The 24,647-nt window shown below is 46.8% G+C and overlaps 1 protein-coding gene across 1 annotated transcript in view; it reads right to left on the reverse strand.

Moving 5' to 3' along the window:
* LOC146784472 (guanylate-binding protein 1-like) overlaps positions 1 to 24,647 on the reverse strand; it is an 888,553-nt gene that overhangs the window by 790,118 nt on the left and 73,788 nt on the right. The window contains exon 2 of the mRNA XM_085633259.1: positions 11,512 to 11,604. The gene's annotated coding sequence lies outside the window, so the exon portion shown is untranslated. The remainder of the gene's footprint in view (positions 1 to 11,511; positions 11,605 to 24,647) is intronic.

The raw sequence follows: 24,647 nt of genomic DNA on the forward strand, positions 1-24,647 counted from the left end.
AAGGCCCCAAAGTGTAGTCTGTGAAGGGGTAACTTTTCTCTTTGGTCTAGTGTGAACCAACATAAGCCGTAGGTTACAGGTCCTTTTGTAGGCAAATCTCGGTCTTGGTATCTGTAATTCTCCTGTATTGAGGATACCCCAATGTGTCAAGATGATTTTTTTGATCAGGGTTGAGTTAGGTGTAAAGGAGGTCACACATGTCAAGGTATCTACAGGTGGTTTAAGGTGTACCTCTAGAAGAGATTCTCTAGGGTTATTGAGAGCCCTTTTCATGGAGTCTTTAATCACCTTGTGTGGGTATCCCCTCGTCATAAGGTTGGTAGCTAAGGACTTGGCTTCAACTTTGTAATCTTTGGTTGAGGTACAGTTACGTCTTATACGTAAGAATTGGCCCACTGGAAGGTTATCTCGAAGGGCTCTCGGGTGGTAGCTTTGGTATAACAGAAGGCTGTTGCGATCTGTTGGCTTTTTAAATAGGCTAGTCGAAAGTTGACCCCCGATAGCTTAATATTTAGATCCAGGAATGCAACTGTTGTATCTGAAATCGTGTGGGAGAATTTGAGGAAAGGGTTCTGCTGGTTAATCCACTGCACAAAAGTGTTGCAAATGTCAGTAGGCCCCTGCCAAAAGATGAGAATATCATCAATAAATCGTTTCCAAAGAACTAGATGTTGATGAAACGGATTGTGGTCAGTATTGATGATCTGTTCCTCAAAAGATGCCATATAGAGGCAGGCCAGACTGGGAGCAAATGTGCTCCCCATCGAAGTTCCTTGGCACTGATGGTATAGTTGCCCCTGATATTCAAAGAAATTTTCAGTCAGTGCTATGGAGGCTAGGTCCATTATAAACGTGATTGGAGTGGGGGAAGACCATTCCAATGAGTTTAAGGCCGTCTCTACTACTGACAGGGTATCACCCTGAGGGATGTTTGTGTAGAGGGCCTCTACGTCAAGGGTTATGAGTAGATCAATGCACGTGGTGTCTTCTATTGAATCGATTGTTTTGAGGATGTCTGTCGTGTCTCTGATGAAGGACGGGATGTTCCTCACCAGTGGTTGGAGGAAATGATCGACAAACTGGGATAAGGGCTCAAGGATAGAGCCGATCCCTGAAACTATGGGTCTTCCTGGGACCGGGCTAGTACCTTTATGTATTTTTGGCAAGGTATAAAAGTACGGGGTCTTAGGTTCTGTGGCATTCAAGAATGACGGTTTCTAAACACTCCGTCATATCGCGACGTTTCCTTTACCTGAGCGTCTCAGCCCATCACCTGGCAACTGCGGACGTCACCGCGCCACGTAACGGCGCTCGACTGACACGTCACGATTACTTCCAGTAACGCTATAATTACCCTTAGCGGCAGACGTACTTCACCACCCCGGTCCCTGGCGGTTTTGGGTAGGTCTTCGGGATTTACGTCTACTGACGTTGGTGAGTACAATCCTCTATTGTTCTGTTAGCTACTCTATACCGTTCTCCTTCGTCATTGACCACGCTGGGTACCACGAGCCAACACAGACCTCAGATCCTGTGCTCCGGTCCGACTGGGTCTGAACCATGTTAGAACATTTCTGTTTTCATGATGGACAGTATGTTCTACTATTACGCAAAACGCCTCAATGTGTCCTATCGGCACCATGACAGATCACGTGGATCAATTTGATAAACTGACTTTTTTCTTATGTACCTTTTTCTTATTGTAGGACCCAATTGGTGTCCTCTATAACCGCCAGCACCGTTGCTAGCACATCTAGTCAATTTACTAGGTGAGTGCATCCCTGCTTGTCCATGAGAGTTTCACTAGCTTATTAGTAGCTATAGATCTACACCACCACCCCCTTCACTGGTTCTTTATAATAGTACACCCATTATCATGTTGTTTTTTACACGTTTTGCATGGTGATTTGTACAACGCCACCCTTGACCAATAATGTACTAGATAAAGAGATGATGTTTATAAGTTTTATTTTTCTTCATGTTGTCACTTTATCTTCACAGGGCAGCAACCTAGGACGTGGTATGTAGAGTCCACATTACCACTTTTATGTAGACAGCTTTATGATCCTGAAGAATTGCCTTGATCCTCCAGACAATTTTGGCAAGAAACATGTCGATCTTTTAGAGTAGAGCTTCACGTCTAGACACCTTAATTCTACGACTTAGCCACTCTACACCAATTTTAATAGGGAAGTCTACCTTCAGAATAAACACATGATTAGGACTGACTAACCCTTTTTAACATTTCCATTTTCTGCTACATCCATTTCACTAGGCCCCTCACCCCCAAGCACATATCGGCAGGAACAAAAGATCCCCGTTAAAGAGCCCCGGTTCCGGGAGCCCGTCAAGGATTGCAGCGCCGACTTGACGAGGGGCAGTGCTCATATGATGAAGCATGACACCTAGCTTGCTGGGTGTGTGAGAGCTCTAGGTCCGCAAAGGGCACTCCCCTGGCCCTTCCCTTATACTTTTTCTTACAACCAATTGGTGACTGACTGGGTCTCCTCCTGGTCCTCATCTCTCTTTTTCCTGTATTTGAGGAACTCCGTACCCCGTTTTGAAAATAGGCTTCTGGGGCATGTACGTTGGACCTCCTTAAATAAAGCCCCCTGTCCCTCCCTTTGAACTACGGATATAACTAAAACAGATCCCAGTTAATTTTAAAACATGGGGCTTAAAGGAAAGGGAGGAATCAAACAGTACCCCCAGATTTTTAGCAACCTCAACCGTTGAAGGAGGGGCTGCAATATCCTCTGGCCACCAGTCTTTGGGTTGAAACAGATTGTTTTTACCAATGGGAAGAATCTCTGTTTTGTCGGTGTTGCAGCAGAGATGGTTGTTATTCATCCATTTAATGATTGCCAAGAGACAAGCTTTAAAATTTTCTTCTACTGTTGTTGATCTATCTTCCAGAGACAGAATAAGTTGGGTATCGTCAGCGTAGGATGTAGTCTCAATTCCAAAGGACGAAATTAATGAGATGAGCGGAGCCATGTATATGTTAAACAACAGGGGACTGATAGAGGCCCCCTGTGGGACACCCGTAGAGACAATGCGTTCAGATGACACACAGGAACCCAAGGAAACAACCTGTTTCCTGTTAGACAGGAATGATGTAATCCAGGCCAATGCCAGGTTTGTAATGCCGCATGATCTTAATCTGGCTAACAGGATGTCATGGGAAATGGTGTCAAACGCGGCAGACAAATCCAAAAGGATCAAGATTGCCTTCCTGCTACTATCCATGATGAATTTTAGGGTGTCAGATATCTCAAGTAAGGCTGACTCTGTCGAATGTTTTGGACGAAAACCATACTGTCGAGGATGAAGGATAGATGCAAACTCAGTGAAGCTGACAAGTTGTTTATACACTATTTTCTCGGTAATCTTACCCAAAATTGGTAGAAGAGATATAGGCCTATAGGTAGATAAAATGGATGATTCCACATTCTGTTTCTTTTTTAGGGGTTTTACAATAGCAAATTTCCAGTCCCTGGGAACAATACCCAAGGTGAGAGAGGAGTTCACTATACTGTTAATAACTGGGTTCACCACATCAATGATATGATGTAAAAAAATTGGGGGACATGCGTCCAATGGTGAACCAGATTTACAAGCTAAAATAGCCTCTTTCGTTTGAGCTAATGTGGCAGCTTGAAATGATTGCAAGACAGGAAAGTTCAAACTAAGATCTGATATTCGTTCATCAATGAAATCTTGTGGCCTGAAAGTTTCAAAGTTCCTTTGAATGTTTTTAACCTTGTTGTCAAAGTAGCATGCAATTTCATTACAAAGTGCCACGGACGAGGGGATAGTAGTATGCAAGACTTTAGGATCTGTAAAGGATTTTACAATTCTGAATATTTCTTTTTGGTTATTCTTGGCTATGATAATTCGATTGTAAAAGTATTCTTTTTTTGCAACTTTAATGGCCAGCTTATATTTCTTCCTGAAAGCTTTGAAGGTTTGCAGGTTGGATTCTTCATATCCCCTTCTCCACCTACGCTCAATCTGTTTACTGTGTAGATGAAGATCCACAAGATCCCTTGAGAACCAAGGGTCATTGTGGATTTTCCTTTTAGAAATTCGAGTACCTCTTCCTGGGGATTCCAATTTATTCCCTATAGATGTGAGCCAGTTAGACATTCTAGCTGAATCCTCTTCTGGTTCCCCAGTAAGTACAGGCACCGTGTCTTGAGCCGTAGCAAACAGAAGGGGGTTAGAGACTAATGAAAGCCATTTCCGCTTGGAAACTTTGATAGTTTCACTATCACTTATACCTATACTAGATTTTTGGGGAATTGAGAAGGCGAAGGGAATAAAACTGTGGTCCGACCAAACCTGTGGCAGTGAGTTACTAGTCTGTAAGGACTTTAAGTTGGTACAAATGGTGTCAAGTGTGTGCCCTCCACAGTGAGATGGACCTTGGACCATCTATTTAAGTCCCAAGATGGAAATCATTTCTAGAAAAGATGAAACTCCTGGGCTGTTATCACATTCCAAGTGAAGATGAACATCCCCAAGAAGAGTGAAGTTCCAATACCTAAGCACTACCTCACTAAGGGCATCTCCCAGGGATTCTAAAAAAGTGTTGCTGTTGCCTGGAGGCCGATACAGCAATACCCCAGAAAAGGAGAAGGAGTTATGCATGGTACAACAAAAGCCCATATTTTCTGGTCCTTTTAGTCCTTGTAGGGTAAAGGTCTTCACCTGCATGGTCTCCCTATGTATAATAGTGACTCCCCCTCCCCTGCCATCCTCTCTATCTTGCCTGCACATGGTAAAATTTGGCGGCAGAGCAACCACTATGTCCGGATTGCAATCTTCCCTCAACCAAGTCTCAGTAATGAATAAAAAATCCAACTTATTGTCGATAATCAGTTCATTAATGTCCAAGGCGTGCTTACGTAAAGATCGAGCATTTATTACGCCCCCTTGGATGAGATCCGGATAACTGCTTACAATATCTGAATCAGTCATGGTATGATGATCTATGAAGTTTATTTGTGTCTGGCATTTCCAGCAACTTATCAGGCCAATGACACTATTGACCTCTAAAACATGACCACATTGTTTACTGGTATTCAGTTTCTCCAAGTAACAAGAGGTCATGGTCTGGTTTGGAGGGTAACGAGCAGCATGGCTGGCGCTGGACGCGCAACGGACGCGGACGGGCGCAGACGGGCTTGCCTTAGGCGCACCCATGGCGCGCCACCGGCGCGCCAGCTGCGCGCGTCCGCTGCGCGTCAGCGCCATTACTTGCTTAAATACCGTGCTGGAGAGAGTAGGTCCGTAGACTAGACCGTCACCCTATCAAGATGGCAGGCAACGATGTCCCACCGGAAGTGGGGGCGGGTATGTCGCGTAAGTACTCCCTCCACACAACCAGCACCAGCTGTGGTGGACCGGGGAGTGAACGCGTGAAACAGAGTTACACAAAGGTAAAAAATTAAACAGTACAAGATACGTTCCCTACAAAATATTTTTTCACGATTTTTAATACCTATTTAAAATTGTAACTACAAACGTCGCAGAGCAAAGTAAATACAGTGATTTTTTAAAAAGAATTATAGCCAAAATAGCGAGCCTTAATCTTTGTTACAGCAAAACAGCAAGACAAGTTATCAACTGCGTGTCAGCGCCATAGCTTGCTTAAATATCGTGCTGGAGAGAGTAGGTCCGTAGACTAGACCGTCACCCTATCAAGATGGCGGGCAAAGATGTCCCACCGGAAGTGGGGGCGGGTATGTCGCGTAAGTACTCCCTCCACACAACCAGCACCAGCTGTGGTGGTCCGGGGAGTGAACGCGTGAAACAGAGTTACACAAAGGTAAAAATTAAACAGTACAAGATACGTTCCCTACAAAATATTTTTTCACGATTTTTAATACCTATTTAAAATTGTAACTACAAACGTCGCAGAGCAAAGTAAATACAGTGATTTTTTAAAAAGAATTATAGCCAAAATAGCGAGCCTTAATCTTTGTTACAGCAAAGCAGCAAGACAAGTTATCAACAAGTGTCCCACCAGTTCTGGTGCCTGACAACACCTCTGCAGTTGGGATGGTGCATGAGTACAGAGAGAGATGTGAGGGGAGACGCAGACCCAAGTGGAAGGACCAGTGGGTCAGGGGTTGCCAGCTCTGAGGTGAGAGCACCCCAGGACTGACCCTGGTGAGGCCACTTCTGGCCTGGGGGTCTTCATGCTCTGTCAGGAAGACAGGGGGCAGGAGACCTGCAACAGGCAGACTCTTGCACAATTCATGAGGAGTGTGTTTTCCTTGGGTGGGGGAGTTGGCGTAACCCCCAAAAGTCTTGGGTTACAAGGCACAGGTCCAGCCTAAGGGTGCAGACCCTAGGCAGGAGGGCCAGGTTTAGGGTGTCCACCCTGACCTGGAGGAAGGGGTGATAGCTAATAATGCACCTCCTGGTTTGTCTTATGGGGCACTGCTCCGTGTGGGAGGGTGCAGGGCCCCAGTAGGGAGGGCAGGGAGAGGGCAGCCTCTACCCTGACCCCTGCCCAGCCTAAGCGTACAGACCCTTGGCAGGGATACCAGTTGCAGGATAGCATACCTGAACTCGTGGGTGAAGTGTGCAGGACGCCTGCCACAGTTGCCTGACAGTTCTAGAGTCTGGGGTTACCACTCCAGGTAGGAGGATGCAGAGACCCAAGAAGGGGGACAGGGTGTGGGATAGCACTCCCCAGTCCCTTGTTCAGCCTCAGGGTACAGACCTCAGGCTGGTGTACCAGTTGCAGGATAGCACCTCTGAACTGATGAGAGAATTGTGCAGGACACCTGTTGCAGGTGCACTGACAATTCCGAAATCTGGGGTACCACTCCAGGTAGGAGGTTACAGAGCCCCAGGGAGGAGGACAAGGCACACCCCCATCTCCTGTCCAGTCTCAGGGTACAGACCCTGGGCTGGTGGGTCAGTGTCAGGATGTCATCCCTGACCTGACAGGAGGGAGAGTAGACAAAGGGTGCCAGGCACCTGGGGCTACCGCCCCCCACTCTCTGATGCCACAGGGGTTAGAGATCCATCATGAAAGGCCTGGGGACTGGCTCTCAGCACTGACAGCTGTCAATGGCCACTGTGGTTTGCTATCCTGGTGGACAGAGTAGCCCAGGGGGCTGGAGTCACACCCCAGGGGGGACTTGGCCACACCACTCTGTTGGCCAAGTGGGTACTGTCTGCCTACTGGGACACATCTGTGAGCAAAGTGAGTTTAGGCTTTGCACAGATGGTGTCCACAAGTGAGGAGAAGAGTTCCCCATGGGTTAGCTTAGTGGGCCCTGAGAGTATGGACAGAGGGATCCAACACGGTTCAGCAAGGCGTAGAGCCAGAATGTGCCCCTTCTGTTGTGGGCAAGGTCTAGGTTCTGCCGCCCCAAGCAGGGAAGTCCATCAAGGGGTTGATTAGTCTACCCTGGCTTTAGGCTGGAAGGGGGCTGTGTCAGACCTGGCTATTCCAGTGGGTTTATCCCCAGACTTTTTGCTTTTTGGCCTCTTTTTTTTTACCCTGTTTTTGTAGGTTTTAGGACTCTGGGCACTTTACCACTGCTAATCAGTACTAAAGTGCATATGCTCTCTGAGTAAATTGTTATTATGGATTGGTGTTTCCACGATTGGCTTATTCGACTTACTACTAAGTCCCTAGTACAGTAAACTGTGTGTGCCCAGGGCCTGTAAGTCAAATGCTGCTAGTGGGCCTGTAGCACTGATTGTGCCACCCCCACAAGCAGCCTTTTAAAGGGGTCTCAAACCTGCCAGTGCAGTGTTTGCATGCAGTCTCTACTGCCATGTCGACCTGGCAAGTGCACACACTTGCCAGGCCCTAACCTTCTCTTTTATTACATGTGAGGCACCACTAAGGTAGGCCCAGGGTACCCCGTGTGCAGGGTGCAGTGTATATGAAAGGTAGGACATGTACTGATGTGAGTGGCATGTCCTGATAGTTAAATACAGTGTATTTTGTATTTCACTATTGCAAGGCTATCTGTGCTTTAGGATAGAATGGGGGTTAATCTATAACATCTTATAAGTATAAGTTTCCATTGGGACAAGATAGAAAGATGGAGTTTAGTATGCCTGAACTCAGAATATAAAAATGCATCTTTTAGTAAAGAATATTTTTATACTGTGTGTTTGAAAATACCACTTCTAGATAGTATTTTCTTGCTTAGCCATCCTGTTTGCCTCTGCTGGTTTGTGGATTGACTGCCTGGCTTTGGAGTGACAGGGGCTGGGGATGTGCATTCACTGTAGAGAGCCACTGGGGGGGCTAGGGGGGGGGGGTTGAGGTGTGTCCTGCCTTTCCTGGATGAATCAGGGCTGGGCTTAATAGACCTGGGCTGCATTTAGATTAGGGGGAGGATATTTCATTTAATCTGAATGGGCCTGGTCTGCCTTACACAATGCTGTCTCCACCTCCTGTCGGGAAGCTGGACTAGAGAGGACAGAACTGGTTTTGACTGAGCACAGAGCCTCTCTGGCACAAGAGAACAAAGAGAAATGCTGTATAAATATCGGGGCTCAGGCCCCAGAACTTTAGAATACCTCTGCACTCAATAGTAACCTCTGCCCAGGAGAGAAGCTGGGAAAGCTGAAGGAGAAGTACTGCCCCTTTGCCACGTGCGTTCCGGGGGATGGCCTGCAGTGCCTGTTTCTGCCAAGGAAAAGTCAAATACTTTGCTGTGTGCTGTGTATCCTGCTTGAAGAAGATCTCCAAGGGCTTGAAGTTGAGCTTGCCTCCTGTTCTGATGTTTCAGGGTCACAAAGACTTCACCACCAGCTCCCCGGAACTTCCTTGCTGGGAGTTCTGACCTGCCAAAAGTTGCCTGTTGCTGTATTGGGCCACTGGAGGATGTTCCTGCAGGGGAAGCTGGAAAAGAGACGCAACTGAGAGAAGCACGATGCATCTGCACCCTTTTCCGACAAATCGCTGAGGTACCGCTGGAGAAACAGACAGCAGCGCCTGCCCGCGGCTTGAGAAATTGCTGCACACCGAATGCCGTGCACCGATCTTCGAAGTTGAGATCACCGCACCGATTCTGATGCAGGCCCAGCTGTGCAGCTGCAAGAACCAACGCATCATGAGACCGCGGCTGGAGAGATCAACGCAGCGATGTTGCCGGCACTGCCGCATTGAGAACCGCCGCATCCCCAAATCCTGATGCATCGCACCGGGGCGCCAAGTCTACAAGAACACCGGGGCCGCATTAAGAAACCAACGCATCACCTCCTCTTCAGTAAGGAACCAACGCATCACCTCCCCTGCATGGCAATAAGGAACCGACGCATCACCTCCCCTGGAGTAAGGAACCGACGCATCACCTCCCCTGGAGTAAGGAACCAACGCATCACCTTCCCTGGGCGTAAGGAACTGACACATCACCTTCCCAGCAGCTGTTTTTGTTTATGGTTTTGACGCATCCAAGGAACTTTGTGTTGAAAGTGTTGCATCTATAATTTGCTATGGTCAGGACGGTTTTTACCTTAGAAAAGTAATATCTTGATTATTGTATGTTGGATTTTTGTCATTTTGTTCTTGTTTGGTTTAGATAAAGATTACTTATTTTTCTAAACTGGTGTGGTATCCATTTGTAGTGGTTTCACTGTATTATTTGTATTGTGCACAAATGCTTTACACACTGCCTCTGAGATAAGCCTGTCTGCTCGTGCCAAGCAACCAACGGCCTGAGCAGGGGTTATTTTAGAAGTGTATCCCCCTTACCCCGACAAGGAAGAAGGCTTCCTACCTGGACAAATGTGCAAACCATTGCCAACTAGAGACCACCATTTTTAACAATAATAAATTAAAATCCAACTTTATCATTAACTAGGATTGTTAAATTACAATTAAAATGAGTGGAAAATGTATTTCTCAAGCTGTTCAGAAACTGAATTTAGCACTTATTAAATATAATAGGGTAAACCAGTGCCCAGCCTTGCCAAAGTGAAAAAAAGACTTTGAGGTTTTTTCTCTGGCGAGACATGTAAAAGATTAAGGGCGTCATTTATTAGGTTTTGACGTAATAAAAGCGCCGCAAGGAATCTTGCTGCGTTGACCTAGGTCAAAAGAAAAGGGCAGGAATGTGCAGTTTATATGAGATACTGTGCATTCCTGTCCTTTTCCCCAGCGCCGGAGCACAATGGGCTGTCGTGCACCAATACAGGCACCCTTGGACCATGGTGAAAGGGTGCTTGCGATGTGGGGCTGATTGATTTTGTGCAGGAAGGGATACCTCCCTGTACAAAATCAATCAATTCAGGCGATTTCCTCTTTGCAGCACACACAGAAAACAGAAAAACTTGGAGAAATGAAAACATTTCTCCCTGTTGCTCCTCCCTATGCCAGCCCGGGGGTGGCGCTAGATGCATTCCCAGGTTTACAATTTCTTGTAAATCTGGGAATGTGTCAGATTGTATAGGTGTTGTGTGGAAACACCCACAGCAACACTCATGGAACGCCCCTCTCATGCAGTGTTCTGCGTAAAAGGGGTGCATATTTACAAGGCCATAAAAGGCCATGTAAAGTGGCTTTACGTGGCCTTGTAAATATGCCAGGGCACATTGTGCCACCGGAACGTCAAAAAAGTGATGTTCCGGTGCGGCAAGGGGCCTCATGCATGTTCTAATTTTAAATACCCTGCATCCTGCCCGATAAGTCTTTAGGGTCTACCTCAGGGATGACTTAAATCAAAAAGGAAGGTGTATACTTGGCAAAGGGGTTATATTGCCACAGTGAAATGGCAGTTTAGAAATGTACTGCAGGCTGCAATGGCAGGCCTTAGACGTGCTTCAGGGAGCTACAATGATACAGGTTGGGGTGGACTAAAAAATTGGAATTAAATTTTGCTGCAAGTTTACTGTTTTGCTCACCAAAAATACTCTCAAGGGTACTGAATAGACCTATAATCAAGCGAGTCATGAAAGTGATACACGTTATTGCATTAATGAATGGCATCTTGAAAGAGTCTGCATAAATGCAGTACAAGGGGGGGGGGGTTGGCGGGGAATAATTAACAAAAAAATTTTTTTAAACGTTTATAAAAGTTATAGAAATGAAATGCTTATTAAATGTAAATAGGTTTGCATGTTCACATTATTGCTTTGTTTCAAAACGAATTCAATAAACAGGAGAAAAGCTACATTGCTGGCCAACACACTAAATGGTGCTGTCTTGTTGACATTTGAGAAATACGATTTTCTTTTCTTGCGTCGGGGGAATGAATGAAACGGGGACCATTAACAAGAGTTTGCTTTTGTTCCCGGAGATAAAGAAAACAGAGCAAAAAGAACAAGAGTGAGAGGAAGGAGGCCGCTCTCTACAGAAGATGTTGGGTGCATGGATCAAAACAAGGGGGGAAAAGCGCTTTGATGTGGCCAGTGTTGACTGATCATAGTGATTTATGCACACAAAGAGGCTGGGAGGGGTAAGAAGCAATAGGTACGGGGGGTGGGAGGTGGAAGAAGAAATACAAAAATAAATAAAAAGAATACTACCTGGATCAGCGCGATCAGTGGAAGGACAGCAATCAAGCTATTCTTAGTCCAAGCTCCCGCCTATAAAGAGGAGGTGACAGTCGCAGGCACTACCTAGTAACAAGGCAGCAATTAAGAGTGACAAATTAGCCAACGAATGGTAAGCAATGGGTGGATTACAAGGCCCTTAGATTATACAATGTCTCCTGCAAGCACTCTACTCTGTGCCACTCTGCTCTACGCCCCTATACAGTATGGAACTCTACTGTATGCCACTCCACGTCACTCTCCTGTATGCCACGCCAATAACTTTTAGCCATGCTGAACATCAGCCACACTGGTGTACAATATAGATAAAAGACATTGGCAAAGCCAATAGCTCTCGCATAGGTGCTGAGTGCTGCAACCCACTAGTAGTCTTTAATGTACAGGCCCTTGGTACAGGTAGTAACATATACTAGGGACTTGTGAATTATATGTGCCAATTGGCTGTATACTAATCCTACCATGTTTAAAAGGAAAGAGCACAAGCACTTTACCACTGGTTGGGAGGAGTAAAGTGCATAGAGTACTAATGCCAACAAACACGTTACACTACAGAAGGCATACACTGAGGGGAATACCACACAAAAGATGGTAATTTCTAACAAATCATAAATGAACATTTATGCAAATTATGAAACCAAGATACAAAAAGGAACAACAGAGTTAAGAGGTTGGCTATTACTGCCAGAGTAAACATATATAACAATTATCCTAGGGATAGCAAACCTGCAAACTGTTTGAACCCCTGGGATACTAATCCTCTCACTGCACCGTATACATCAGAATTCTAACTGACTGTACCACATTGCATCCTAATAACACTAACACACTACACTGTAACCTGTTGCCAATGAATAACCACACTACACTGCACCATAGTTGAAACAGCCTACCACATAGCATTTTAGGCACGATAAACAACCACACATTATGTGCAAACTTGTCAATTTTCCCAGGTCCATGGGAAAGATGTTCATCTGGTCGAGGATGTTTCTTACCTGTCTGGCATGTGTAGTTCTGATTTTATAATGGAACAAGCAGGACTACATTATTAAGAAAAAACATGTACTGAATGAGCTACTCACACATGGACCTGGGAAACTTGTGGGCTCTGTAAATGTGGTTCATGAAATATAGCATTTTTGGCTATCAAGTTGCTTGCGGTAAAATATTTTCGCGCAAAGGTGTGATGATTGTGGTGGCAAGCTGAAGCCTACTGCCAGACTGCCAACAATGTTGCTAGGTACAGAAATAAATACACTTTACTAAAGGCAAGGGCCACGAGCCTGGAGAAAATTGAGGTTAAAGGGAGGGTGTTGTATTTTAGCAGCTGCAGACCTTGAAACTTGGAGAGGATGTTCTTGATTGAGCAAAGACCTGAAGTCTGACAGCAGAAAGGGAAAACGTGGCTCGACGTTAGCTGGGGAGGGTGTGCCAGTGGACTTCAAGAGTGTAGCTTGCTAGACCGGAACATAAAACAGGTGTGATGCAGCTTGGAGACAGAAGGGCCACAGAGGTCAATGCAGTGCTGGTGTTTGACACCACATTGTCAACAGTCTCCTGCAGAACTACTGCCCTCCTTGAAAACAAAATTAATTTTCCATCAGTGCACTGCTTAACCTTGTGACCTCTACCCAGCATCACCCAGTAGATTCCAAAAAACAAAGAGCAAAGTTTTAATTCTACATCTTTGTCTTCATTGTAGCACAAAACAATTTACTTCTAAAACCAGCTCTGTCATTGTAAACTTTGCATGAAACTGCATTTCAAGGACATTAAAGCACTAAACCACTCCACAATTTCCCCACACCCTGCATACCAGGGACACTCTGGGGCATATTTACAATGAAATGGTGCAGCGCAGCGCTGCAAGCAATTTAGCTGTGCAGAGCTGTATCATTCAAAAAATGCAGGGAAGCGCCGTATTTACAAGAATACTTGTGCACCCCTGTGTTTTCCCTTGCACCAGTGCTAAAAAAATGCCTAGCACCAAGCAGGGATGATTGGGGCACATTTACAAGGAGCTAGCGCCGCTGCAGCACTATTTCTTTTTTACGCAGCGGCAGTTCAATCACTGCTTCACACTGCTCCACGTTTACAAATTGACACATTGGGCCCAGTGCGTCAGTTTGTAGAGGCCTGCGTCACATTCTACCAGCGCCAGGTATAATGTATGCAGAGTAGGCGTTCCCACATTAACCCCTTCAATGCGTCAGACGTGCGGGAGTCGTGTGACGCATGCGTGCTCATGTGTGTCGGACGGCTCCCGCGCGTCTGACGCATATGCATCAGAAGGCTCCCGTGCCCCCGACGCCATGGCATAGGAAATCCCTCTGGTGCGGGCACCAGAGGGATTCCCTTTTCCCCCCCAAGAGCCTCTGGAGCGGGGGAAGACCTTCCCCAGCTCCCGAGGCCTCCCCCCTGGTTTCCCTGAAATGACGATCAGCGCGCACGTCGCGCTGACGTCATTTCAGTGAAACCAAAACTGACATGAGCCAAGAGGCTCATTTCAGTTTCCCTTTCTACGTGCTCAGGGGGCTATCTCAGCCCCTGAGAAAGTAGAAAGTCAGGATTTATCGTTGGAAAGGGGAGAATCTCCCCTTTTCAATGGTACCCCTCCATGGTGGATCCCTGATTGGGGATCACCCCAGGAGGGCGATCCCCAAGCAGGGATTCACCCACTAGGCACCAGGGAGCGGCCCCTTGGGCAAGGACCTATGCTCCCCCATATTAATTTGGGCAAATTTAGTCTTTCCGCCTCACCTGGGTGGCAGATGGGGCAGTAGCCCCCAATCTGCCCCACGGGGGGGGGGGCAGAAAGCCCACTAGATACCAGGGATTTTTGTTTATATTTTAATTTGGGTTTGGGGCTGCTCAATATGGGCATGCCAATGCCCCCACCCCCCGGCCTCAAAATCACAGTCTTTCTGCCCCCCTGAGGGGCAGATGGGGTCAGTAGCCCCCAAGATACCAGGGATTTAAAAAGAAATTATAATTAGGTGTTGGGGCTGCCCAATATGGGTATGCCAATGCCCCCATCCCCCCCCGCCGCAAAGGTACAGTATTTCTGCCAGTAGCCCCCAATCTGAAAGCCCACTAGCCACGAGATTTTGTTTTCCCCAGAAGCATGTAGGGGTGGGGGTTGCCCAAAGATGGGCATACCAATGCCCCCACCCCTCCCCGCACAAAATTCCAGTCTTTCTGCCGAGACCTGTGGAAACGCTATGTGGTAGGAAATTTTTGTCAGCCCAGTGATCCTACAACTTCCCCACACAGGAATGTGGGAAAAAAATGATTTTTACAACAAAATTTGAGGTTTGCAGGGGATTCTGGGTAGGGAAATGTTGGGGGACCCACGCAAGCCATACCTTGATGGACTCCTCCAGGTGTCTAGTTTTCAGCAATGTGTGGGTTTGGTAGGTTTCCCTAGATGGCCGCCAAGCCCGGGGACAAACACTCATGGCACCCCACTTGCAAAACCTGATTGTTTTGTGATAGGTAATTTTGATGTCGCCTCAATAGGTTTTGAGCCCTTGCCTGTCATGGGTACTTGACCCACCTATACAAGTGAGGTACCATTTTTCTCGGAAGACTTTGGGTAATGCGGGGTGGGTGGAATTTTGAGGATCCAAGCAGATTCCAGAACTTACCACCACAAAAATGTGAGGAATTTCTTTTTTTTTACAAATTCTGAGGTTTGCAAGGGATTCTGGGTAACAGAACCTGGTGAGAGCCAGACAAGTCACCACATCCTGGATTTCCCTGGGTGACTAGTCTTAAAAAATGTATAGGTTTGCTAGGTTTCCCTAGGTGCCGGAGAGCTAGGGTTAAAAATCTACAGCTAGGCACTTTGCCAAAAAAGGGTCAGTTTCACTGTGAAAATGTGGTGTGTCCATGTTGCGTTTTGGGCCGTTTCCTGTCGTGGGCCTACCCACACAAGTGAGGTACCATTTTTCTTGGAAGACTTTGGGGGACGCAAAGTGGGTGGAATTTTGTGGATCCACAAAGATTTCAGAAATTTCCACCACAGAAATGTGAGGAAAATGGTTTTTTTCTTCTTTTTTACCACCTTTTAAGTTTGCAAGGGATTCTGGGTAATAGAACCTGGAGAAAGCCAGTCAAGTCACCCCATCTTGGATTCCCCTGGGTGTCTACTTTTCGAAAATGTATAGGTTTGATAAGTTTCCCTAGGAGCTGGCAGAGTTACAGTTCAAAATCTACAGCTGGGCACTTTCCAAAAAAAGGGTCTGTTTTCACTGTGAAAATGTGGCCTCTCCATGTTGCGTTTTGGTCCGTTTCCTGCCACGGGCACTAGGCTTACCCACACAAGTGAGGTACCATTTTTCTCGGAAGACTTTGGGGAACGTGGGATGTGTGGAATTTTGTGGATCCACGCAGATTCCAGAACTTTCCACCACAGAAATGTGTGGAATTTTTTTTTTTGGGTCAAATGTTTAGGTTTGCAAGGGATTCTGGGTAACATACCTGGTGAGAGCCAGTCAAGTCACCCCATCCTGGATTCCTATGGGTGTCTAGTTTTAAAAAAAAGTATAGGTTTGCTATGTTTTCCTAGTTGCTGGCAGAGTTAGGGTTCCAAATCTAAAGCTAGTCACTTTGCAAAAAAAGGGTCCATTTTCACTGTGAAAATGTGGTGTGTCCATGTTGCGTTTTGGGCCATTTCCGGTCGCGGGCACTAGGCCTACCCACACAAGTGAGATACCATTTTTCTCAGAAGTCTTTGGGAACGTGGGGTGGGTCGAATTTTGTGGATCCACGCAGACTCCAGAACTTTTCACCACAGAAATGTGAGGAAATTTGTTTTTTGAACAAATGTTTAGGCTTGCAAGGGATTCTGGGTGACAGAACTTGGTGAGAGCCAGTCAAGTCACCCCATCCTGGATTCCTATGGGTGTCTAGTTTTAAAAAAAGTATAGGTTTGCTATGTTTCTCTAGGTGCTGGCAGAGTTAGGGTTCAAAATCTAAAGCCAGGCACTTTGCAAAAAAAGGGTCAATTTTCACTGTGAAAATGTGGTGTGGCCATGTTGCGTTTTGAGCAGTTTCCTGTCGCGGGCACTAGGCCTACCCACACAAGTGAGGTACCATTTTTCTCGGAAGACTTTGGGAAACACAGGGTGGGTAGAATTTAGTGGATCCACGCAGATTCCAGAACTTTCCACCACAGAAACGTGAGGAAAATGTGTTTTTTTGACAAATGTTTAGGTTTGCAAGGGATTCTGGGTAACAGAATCTGGTGAAAACCAGTTCAGTCCCCTTATCCTGAATTCGCATGGGTATCTAGTTTTCAAAAATGTATGGCTTTGCTAGGTTTTCCTAGCTGCTGGCAGAGCTAGGGTTCAAACTCTACAGCTAGGCACTTTGCAAAAAAAGGGTCCGTTTCACTGTGAAAATGCGGTGTGTCCACGTTGTGTTTTGAGCCGTTTCCTGTCACAGGTACTAGGCCTACCCACAAAAATGAGGTACCATTATTCTTGGAAGACATTGGGGGACACGGAGTGGGTGGAATTTTGTGGATCCATGCAGATTTCAGAACTTTCCACCACAGGAATGTGAGGAAAATGTTTTTTTTTTTTTTTTTTTTACAAATGTCAAAGTTTGTGGGGATTCTGGGTAATAGAACCTGGTGAGAGCCAGTCAAGTCACCCCATCTTGGATTCCCCTGGGTGTCTAGGTTTCAAAAATGTATAGGTTTGCTAGGTTTCCCTAGCTGCCGGCAGAGCTAGGGTTCAAACTCTACAGCTAGGCACTTTGCAAAAATAGGGTCCGTTTCACTGTGAAAATGCGGTGTGTCCACGTTGCGTTTTGAGCCGTTTCCTGTCACGGGCACTAGGCCTAAAAACAGAAGTGAGGATCCATTTTTCTCAGAAGACTTTGTGGAACACAGGGAGTGTAGAATTTTGTGTATACATGCAGATTCCAGAACTTTCCACCACAGAAATGTAAGGAAAATGTAGTTTTTTGACACATTTTTAGGTTTGCAAGGGATTCTGGGTAACAGAATCTGATGAGAGCCAGTCCAGTCACCCTATCCTGGATTCCCATGGGTGTCTAGTTTTAAAAAATGTATGGGTTTGCTAGGTTTTCTTTGGTGCCGGCAGAGCTAGGGTTCAAAATCTACAGCTAGGCACTTGCAAAAAAAGGGTCAGTTTCACTGTGAAAATGTGGTGTGTCCACGTTGTGTTTTGGGCTGTTTCCTGTCGCGGGCACTAGGCCTACCCACACAAGTGATGTCCCATTTTTTTTGGAAGATGTTGGGGGACGCGGAGTGGGTGGAATTTTGTGGATCCACAAAGATTTCAGAAATTTCCACCACAGAAATGTGAGGCAAATGTCTTTTTTTCTTTTTTACCACCTTAAAGTTTGCAAGGGATTCTGGGTAATAGATCCTGGTGAAAGCCAGTCAAATCACCCCATCTTGGATTCCCCTGGGTGTCTAGTTTTCGAAAATGTATAGGTTTGATAGGTTTCCCTAGGTGCCGGCAGAGCTAGGGTTCAAAATCTACAGCTAGGCACTTTCCGAAAAAAGGGTCTGTTTTTACTGTGAAAATGTAGCTTTGGGAAACACAGGGTGGGTAGAATTTAGTGGATCCACGCAGATTCCAGAACTTTCCACCACAGAAACGTGAGGAAAATGTATTTTTTTAGACACATTTTTAGGTCTCGCCTAGCTATTGCGTTTACGCAATCGCTGCGAGACTCTAGTAAGAGGGGCATTTCAAAGTGCTCCCAAAAGTGGATTGCATGGCGAGCACGCGTACAATCACGTGCATCGTGCCGCCATGCAATCCGTTTGGGGAAGCGCTTCAGCCCACTGGCTCATTAAGGCGCGCGCACCACTCGATGGCTCACCTCCTGCTCCCCCTCTCAGTTAATAGTTAACTTTCACAGCCGGGGGGCTGCGCTCGTGTTTTAGCGCTTGTTGAAGAAGCATTTTGGGCGTTCGTTATCAGCATTTATGCTTCTCTTTACGCACGGTGACACCTAAAAATAACAAAGCGCAGCCGCTATAAAGCCTGTTTAGGCATTTTTATTTATTTTACAATATTACATGTGACAGCTCGTTTACGTTTGCTAGCGTACATTTCATTAAGCATTTTCGGCGTTTGTTGGTGTCCGCCCTGTTCATTAGGGCCCGCCCACCTTGCTTGTACTTTTCAAGGATGCATTTTGGGCGTTTGTTATCTGCATTTATGCTTCGCTTTACGCACGGTGACACCTAAAAATAATACAGCGCAGCCGATATAAAGCCTGTTTAGGCATTTTTTGTTATTTTACAATATTAGATGTGACAGCTCGTTTACGTATGCCAGTGTACATTTCATTAAGCATTTTCGGCGTTTGTTGATGTCCGCCCTGTTCATTGCGGGCCCCGGGGGAAGAGAGGTCAGCGGACTAGTCTTCCCCCGGGGATTTAGCGCAGTTGAAGGACAGGGGAGGAAGGGGTGGGATAAGGGGTGGGGTCGTCAGATAGGGGTTAAAAGGGGGAGGAAGAGGAAGTCCTTCCTTTCCCCAGCGCCTCAGGGTGGGTTTAGTTAGTGGAGCTTTGGGGGTTTGTTGTCGCGGTGCTACGCGTGGCCGGTTTCGGGAGTCGGTAGCGGTTTTGGCGGACGCATCTGCGAGTTTGAGGAACGGTGAGCGGGGGCGCGGTTGTGGGGATTTGTGGAGCGGCGTTTGAGGCGGCCTCGTCCGGCGACGGTGGGCGGCCTGTGTGCGGCGGGGGAGTCGGCGGGGGCAGGCTGGTGTGTGCGGCGGAGCTGGTGCGGCGATGGAAGGGGGTGGGGGACAGGTGCCTGACGACGCGGCGCTGGGAGGGCTGATTTATTGCGGCCGGGGGTGCTGGATCAGGCGTGGGTGGGGATGGCGAGGACTCCGCGTTCGGCGTCCGCGGGGGTGGCAGGGGCCGTAGCAGCCTGCATGGAGGAACCGCCTCCCAAGAAACACGCGGCGGGTGCGCGGGGGGGGAGTAAGAAGGCGGGGCCTGTGGGGAAACCTGGTGAACGGCGTCTGAGCCTCCCAGTGTTGGGGTCAGTGGAGGTGCTGCCTGAGGGGGGGGGCGGGGGGGGGGAGGTACGTGATGACGCGGGAGGGGCTGGGGCTGCTGTAGGGGCGCTTGAGGGGTGGGTGCGACAGTACCGGGGGGGACGGGGCCGGCCGGTAGTGGGGGGGGCTCGTGCCTGGTGGATTACAGCGAGGACAGTGACCAGGAGGGGGACTGCGAGGAGCCGGTGGGTGAAGACTTTGCCCTGTATCTCTCTGGGAGCGAGTCGGTTGGGGGTGAGGGTGGGGGGACCAGTCGCAGGGCGCTTCAGGTGGCGGCAAGGGGAAGGGCGGGGGGCGGGGGGGCAAAGGCAAGGGCCCGGCTAAAGGGGTGGGGGGGCGTGCGACGGGGCGGGGGACTCCCGGCCCCTCAGAGGGTGTGGGGCGTGGCCGCGGGTTGCGGGTGGCGGGTGCGGAGGTACGGTGGGAGGACCGGTGGGCGGTGATGTCGCTGGAGGAGCGGATACGGGAACAGCGCAGGATGATTGAGGAGACGGAGCGCCGGTGGGACGAGATGTGCGCGGCCAGGGACGGGGTGCCCGCGGGGGGGGAGCGGGCGGTGGGCCGGGTGGCGGTGCGTGGGGGGGGCGCGGGGCCGGCGGGGGGCACGGGCGATGCGTATGGTTTGTAACTCGCCCCACCTCTGGACTAAAATACAGCTATTGAGACAATCCTTTCTGGGATCCCCGGATATCCTCGCCTGTCCAGCTGATTTTCACAACAGTTAGTACGATGTCCACAAGAACACCTCTCCCACTGTGATCGCAATGGACACGGAAAATGTGAGTATTCTTTTTGAAACTGGTTATTAGTGAGCCATCAGTCTTTGAAAATAGCTTGGGTGACTTGGGATATGCACCCTTCAGTGTAACCTGAGCAAGCCATGACACAGTGTATGTTTAACTTAAACTTCCTAGGTTTGTGTATTATTATTTCTTTGTAAGTTATTGTGTCCTGATCTTGCATGTGTGTAGTGTGCACTCTATCCTCCTGCGTATTATCATCATATTTGTCATGTGCATGCTGTTGTGTTTAAGTTGCATGGAAAAGTAAGTCTGTACTATCGTTCTAGCATGGAGAGTGTTTTAAAAAAAAAATATGCCTCATCTGATCGTGCTACGCTTATAGTCACGAGTAAATGTAGATGACACACTAAGTGGTTCCTTTAAAGAACAGTGGCCCCGCTTTGCTAAGCTAAACACCAAACTCATGGTATAGAATATTCCTGAACAGTCTCTTCTACCTTGGTGACCGCATTAGGTAAGGTTTCTCAAAGTTCCTGTTTGCAGAACGGGGGTGGTCGAGGTCAGAGATGGCAAGACTTGCACTGGATCCAATGTATTATTTGCAAATGAAATTTTAAATGACAATGCCTTTTATTTAAATCTTTTGAAAACCTGCAAGTGGACCGTAAACACACACTTTGTACGAATAGTCTTTGCTTATGAAAAGCAAGTCTGGCAGTAAAAGAAGCACAGTTACTGCTAGCCTTGGTTCTCGTAATCAAAGACTGTAAATACAAATTGTGTGTTTACGATCCGCTTACAGGTTTTCAAAACTCATGAATAAAAGGCATTGTCATTTACAACGCCAAAAACTCAAAATCACGCAAATGCGAGACCTAGTTCATTGCAAATCTCACAAATCTCTCTGCTTCAACCAATATTGAAAGTTTAGCGAAATGTTTGATGTGATACGTTTGTAACACGCCTCGGAATCTCACGCACATTACCAAAGTACTTCTCATATACACCGCTATTCAGAAACATCTATAAGCCATGTAAGCCCTCCAACTAATTGTGGACTCTAAAGATTTTGCATTCTCAAAGTCATCTTACTATTATGTATGGCTCTCATTGACAGCCAACATTATGACTAACCAGATTTTAGAACTGGTTATTCACTGATCTTATGAAGTTACAAGTGGAAACAAGCATTTGCAATGCAATAGTTCTCGCATTTACGCAGTTTGAGCTATTGGCATTATAAATAACAATGCCTTTTATTTATGTTTTGGTTTTTATACTAACAAACTCCAGGCCCACTCATTCCTTCCCCCATTCTGTGTCCTCGGTGGTGTACGTGTAGCACGTGCTCTGCGTTTACCTTGTATTGTGTACTTTACTCTGCGTACTCTCTTCTTCTGGTACTTGATTTACGTGGACATGGATGAATCAGTTTGCTAATGTCCACATTTATGGTATAAATGTATCCCACACTTTACAGCGTAAGCAGCACTTTTTTTCTCACAACTATTGTCACACTTCGAGCGGTGTGAAGATAGTAAAATATTTAAATAGTTTTGCAGACAAAGGAGTGGAAAGTAGGTGGAAAATGAGCAAAACCTGTTTAAAAGATAACATTTTTAACAAGCATTGGCATAGCCAGTAGGTCTTGCCTTTGGGAGCTTATAAGTGTTTAGCCATGCAACACTTGATGTTGTTGCACCAAGGATATTGTGCTGGATAACTTCAGCACAATATCCTTGGTGCAACAACATCAACTGTTGAATGGCTAAACACTTATAAGGTACAAGGTTTAGCCATGCAACAGGTGATGTTGTTGCACCAAGGATATTGTGCTGCAAAACTAAATACTTATAAGGTCCCAAAAGCGAGACCTAAGTCTATGCCAATGCTTGTTAGGTTTGCAAGGGATTCTGGGTAACAAAATCTGGTGAAAACCAGTCCAGTCACCCTATCCTGGATTCCCATGGGTGTCTAGTTTTAAAAAAATGTGTGGGTTTGCTAGGTTTCCCTAGCTGTCGGCAGAGCTAGGGTTCAAACTCTACAGTTAGGCACTTTGTAAAACAAGCATTTGCAATGCAATAGGTCTCGCATTTATAAGAGTTTGAGCTATTGGCATTTTAAAATTACAATGCTTTTTATTTATGTTTTGGTTTTAAAACAAATAAAAGGCATTGTCATTTACAATGTAGCATAAACTCGTATAAAAGCAGTGTGTGGAGTGCAGCAGTGTGCAGCAGTGTGCGGCGTGCAGCAGTGTGCGGCGTGCAGCAGTGTTTCGTGTAGCAGTGTGAGGCATGCAGCACTGTGTGGTGTGCAGCGGCATGCAGCAGTTTGCGGCGTGCAGCAGTGTGCGGCGTGCAGCAGTGTGCTGCGTGCAGCAGTGTCATGCAGCATGCATCAGTGAGTAATGCAGCAGTGTGCAGTAGTGTGTGGCGTGCAGCAGTGTGCGGCGTGCAGCAGTGTGTGCCGTTCAGCAGTGTGTGGCGTGCAGCAGTGTTTCGTGTAGCAGTGTGCGGCGTGCAGCAGTGTGTGGCGTGCAGCAGTGTGCGGCGTGCAGCAGTGTGTGGCGTGCAACAATGTACATAACCACATTTCTCCCAGGCTTAATCTGGACGACACACACATAGCTTTTGTAACTCCACAATTCTTCATCCCATGAGTTCCCTTACTGCAGCTCTGTATGTAATCAGAGTCTAGTTCTTAACATTCACTGTTGCTTCTCTCTTTAAAGGGCTCTGATGCTCACGGGTCTCACACACAGTATTCAAAATGCCTAACTAAAATAAAATAGAATCGAAGGGCGTGTGGTTAGCAGAGGTCATGGAAGACTACTGGTGCTAAGAAAACAAGAGGTTTGTGTACACATTCAGCACTTCTATACCTCGGGCAAAAACATAAACATCAAATATGGATTTTACATGTTTCTTTCTTCTGTCTCTGAGGCATAACATAGCTTCAACAGTCTCTTACTTAATTTCAGCCTCAAACAATTCCATTCCATCGTTACAAATTATCACAAATAAAGCAATTCATGTTTCGCCTCTTAGAACAGTTCCTCGTGAGCAACTTTAAAATTGATGCGCGAGGGAAAATAAACATTATGTTAACGTCTGTTTTTCAATTTCACTGAGGCAATGAAAATGAAATGTTCTCAAGTACTGGAAGGACATTTGCTAATTGCACTTTCATTGACTTTTCCGTGCACTCGCAGGCAGACAAACACCGGAACAGTGAATCAGCAAAGCTCGGTCGGCAATATTCGAACCAATATGGAAGACGATATACAGGCTGCCCTATTGACACTAAACGCGATTTGTTAGGCAGGCAAACTGGTGTGTGTGTGTGTTAGGGCTGAGAAGCAATCTGAACAAACATCAAATGCACCCTCTCCCGGTAAACTGTGACTCAGCAGAGAGCTCCCGTCAGGACCAAAGCAGAATTCGGAACCATTGTTATCAGCTCTAATTAAACCCTGCTTTCTAATCAGACCATCGTAATAGTAAAGCGAGATTAGTGAAGGAAAACCAAGGAAACCACAGACAGACCCAGCTTTGTGTGCCAAATGCATAACATGTAAATGTAGCTGTTGGCTGAAGTCCCCTACTCTTCCGAGCGCTGCGGGAAGGAGAACAACAATGATAACAAGCGGCCGTGCGGCCGCGAAAGTGAAAGTGATCGCTATCAAACATCAAATTGGCCATGCGGCCACGAAAGTGAAAGCAAATGGTGTGCAGGCAGCCAAATGGTGCGCGCGCCCGGCGCACATGCACTGTATTTGGAGGCCTGAAAGCACTCGTTTGCACTTCCAGATCCCCCATTTACAATAGCTCTCGCGAGAGCAGCACTAAAGCGCTGGCTCAGGCAAGACCTAAAAAGGGTCCATTTCACGGTGAATATGCGGTGTGTCCACGTTGCGTTTTGAGCCGTTTCCTGTCACGGGCACTAGGCCTAAAAACAGAAGTGAGGTACCATTTTTCTCGGAAGACTTTGGGGCACACAGGGTGTGTATAATTTTGTGGATACACGCAGATTCCAGTACTTTCCACCACAGAAATGTGAAGAAAATGTGGGGTTTTTGACACATTTTTAGGTTTGCAAGGGATTCTGGGTAACAGAATCTGATGAGAACCAGTCCAGTCACCCTATCCTGAATTCCCATGGGTGTCTAGTTGTGAAAAATGTATGGGTTTGCTAGGTTTTCCTCGGTGCCGGCAGAGCTAGGATTCAAAATCTGCAGCTAGGCACTTTGCAAAAAAAGGGTCCGTTTCACTTTGAAAATGTGGTGTGTCCACGTTGAGTTTTGGGCCG

The sequence above is a fragment of the Triturus cristatus genome, chromosome 11 (assembly GCF_964204655.1).
Source record: "Triturus cristatus chromosome 11, aTriCri1.1, whole genome shotgun sequence".
Classification (NCBI taxonomy): domain Eukaryota; kingdom Metazoa; phylum Chordata; class Amphibia; order Caudata; family Salamandridae; genus Triturus; species Triturus cristatus.